Here is a 3,411-nt window from a genome sequence, read left to right as displayed (position 1 = left end):
GTGTAATTATTTCGGGTAAAGCTAGCCTTGAGGGCAGCGGGGTGCTGGGGATGCAGCCCCGCTGCTCCTATTACTACATATTGCAAATTCTATAAGAAAAAAGAAAATACCAAAATCTATACTGATATAATAGAATATCCATAGAGTGAATGAGAGCAAAGCTGGCATAAGAAAAAAATATAACAAATTATTGTCACCTACATACTTTGAGAAACTTTGAAACAACTCTTTGAAATTTGCTATTTTCTTATATTTTCTTAGCTTACATTCAGATATTGTAAAAACAAAGTGTCTTCATTACCTCGGACTGAAATTAACTATATGCTTGTGTTTATTGTTTCTTATTCTTTCACTTTTTTTGGTATAATCTGGATATTTTCTTATTGTTTCATGATCTCTGTATCACTCTCCATACCTCCTCTTCCTCCTTTACACCCCCCTCTCTCTTTCCCTCCTCTTCTTTTCTTTCTTTTTCCAATGTGTTCCTGCATGTGCATGTGTGTGTATGTGTGTTCTACTTGGTATTGAAGTATTGAATTTACTGCATTATCAATTCTAAGTAAACACTTTACCAGTTAACTATTGCCTAGTAAGAAAGAACATCTCAATAAAAGGGAGATATGGTGTCCAGGATATTTAGAAGCTGATATGGAATCCTCTGAGATCTCTATTGAGAATACCAGGAAGAATAACAACTGATCTCATCTAATTTAGGGAGCAGAAATATAAATTTGAGCTTTTAAATATAAACAAAGACTGGCTTTTTTTATTAGTCTTTTCTAAGCAAAATAGTGACTCCTGATTTTAAGAAACCTCAAGCTCGAAAGTAAGTGTTGTCATATATATCTGCATTTACTTTATAAATTGATGCATAAAGTTGTGGATATCACGTGTTTTTCATTCCTGAAGTATCTGTTTTCACAGATTTAGATACCTTCTGATAATACATGTTTTGTCACCTATTTTCCTGAGTATTTAAACACTGTTTCTATTTGCAATCTCTTATTATATAACCTCTGTCTCATTTCTGTGTTTATTTTTTGTTTGTTTTCCAATGGTTGGTCAAATTGAATAAATTTTAGAGAAAACTATATGGACTTTTCATTGTGTTGATTCTCTATAAATATTTCCTGATCCTGTGTTTGGTGGACTAAAAGAAAAAAGAACTGAGTCACCTATATACTGTCAGACAGTGCTACACTGAATATAATTCTCTCTGCAAAAGTCATATCTGTGGACCTCTGATTTTACAGTATTTTCTTCAGCTGTTCTGGATGAAAGACTAGTATTGCTGTTGTGCCTCTTCTTCCCTGACCTCTCGACTTTACTTTGTCTACTTTAGTTAGAAGCTTCCACAAAACTTCACTGTGTCTTTTGCTTTACTCTTCATCATTAACCTTTTGCCTTGGCTTTACTATTTTTTGATTCTTTTATCTGTAAGGCTACTGTTTGTAAGAATATTTCCCCAAGAGTATTTATTGCTTCATCACATTTGTGGTATCTTTTAACCAAAATGTTGGCATTATTGTTTCAGCTTTTCTTATTATCTTAGCCAAAGCATTTTCCTACTCCATGCAACTCCAACAAAAAAAAAGAGAAACTGTTAAAGTTCATTAACTTTGAACTACTGCCTTAAATATAAACAGTGTTTATAAAGATGATTCACATGCATTATGACTTATAATTTGCTATTTTTTAGAGTAGTAATTCTTTTCTTAGTAATTACATATAGGCTGATGTTTTGCACCACAAGATTTAGTCAATTTTAAACAAATAATCTAAAGAATTATAAGACAACAGTGTTTCAGGCAAACAATTAACAATGTATTTTATACTGAGTGGAAGTAGTACATGACTTAATAATTAAAAAAACTTTCAGTTAGTGGAAGACATATGCCATTTTTTCCCTGATGCACAGGAAATATGCCCTTTTCCTGATTCACAGACCTGGTTTTGGACCACTACTAAAAGATAAGCAAGATGAGAGAATTTAATATTCAAGATTTATAAGTAACATACCAACAATGAATTTAGACTTCTGAAAAATTAATAAATAAATATTCATGAGTATGAAAACATCTTAGTATTTTAAATGTTTTAGAACCTTTGCTTTTGCTGTTGCTGCTAGTTTCATATTTTTAATTCCTTAACTTTTTAATAATTCTGCAATGTTTCAATTTTATTTGTGTTAATAAAAATTGACCTGTAAAAAGTTCCATAATCCAAACAGAAATTATGCACAGTGGTTGTATCTCCAATAAAACAAGATTTATATTAATTTTTTTAACAAGGAACTTAATTTGATATAATTTGAATAATTCTACATTTTAAGTATTTTAACTGAATATGAAAACATGAAATAAAAGAGTACAAATGACATACATGATGTTTATGTGAATATTTTGAAAGTGTTTAACAACAATACTAAACTTAATATTTACATTTTAATGAAACTTAACAAATCTCACATAATAATGAAAACAAGAAATTTAGAAAATGTTGCAAGCAAGGACATTACATAAACTGAAATTATTAGAAATAGGACCTTTAGACAACAAGGCTACTTATTATCTTTTTCAGTGTAGTTCTATTAACAAATTTCCTTCAAAACAAGAATAACTCACACTTAAAATGTAGGAGTGATTTGAAGATAGATAAGTATATAGGTCTTTATGATATTTCTCACTAGAATATAAATGATGAGAAATTTACTCTTACTTGGCATCTATTATTTCTAATTTGCTCAAAGGAATCTCGTTCTACATGGAGTGACTCTGTTATGTAATTTGCTAATCTAAATTTCACAGATTTTCTTTCCTTTTATGATTTATGGAACCTAGGTTATAACAGAAAATTTTATGAACTTTGACAAACTAAAATAAATAATTCAGATGAAAAGCAAACAAGACTAAAATAGAGCCAGTATCTTTGTATTACAAACCAATATTCATCAATGTGCAATTTTAAGCTGTGGTGAAAACAACTGTTTTGTGTTTCATTTGTATTATTAGATATTTTATATCAGTTTTACATGTTTCGTGAGTCTCATTCTTGAGTACATCTTCAATGAACTCTGACCTAAGTGTTTTATAAGTTGTCACTGGAGTCAGTGAGCACCAGCCATGTTTTCTACTTCTGTTTGATGTTTAGGTTCCATTTGTCTTTATGAATTACTGTTTTTTTTTTTTCAGCCAGAACTTCCTATCAACTATTAGGCATGACAGTTTGTCTTTACTCTTTGACCATTTGTAGGAAGTTTTGTTTTGTTTTTTGTTGGGTATTTATTTATTTATTTATTTTTGTATATCCAAACCATTATTTCAGAGTCGAAAACAGGTGTAGATAAGATAGCCTAGGCCAGGCAATGGTGGCGCACGCCTTTAATCCCAGCACTCGGGAGGCAGAGGCAGG

Source organism: Microtus ochrogaster, linkage group LG1 (genome assembly GCF_000317375.1).
Source record: "Microtus ochrogaster isolate Prairie Vole_2 linkage group LG1, MicOch1.0, whole genome shotgun sequence".
NCBI lineage: Eukaryota > Metazoa > Chordata > Mammalia > Rodentia > Cricetidae > Microtus > Microtus ochrogaster.
Note: the sequence above shows the minus strand (reverse complement) of the source record.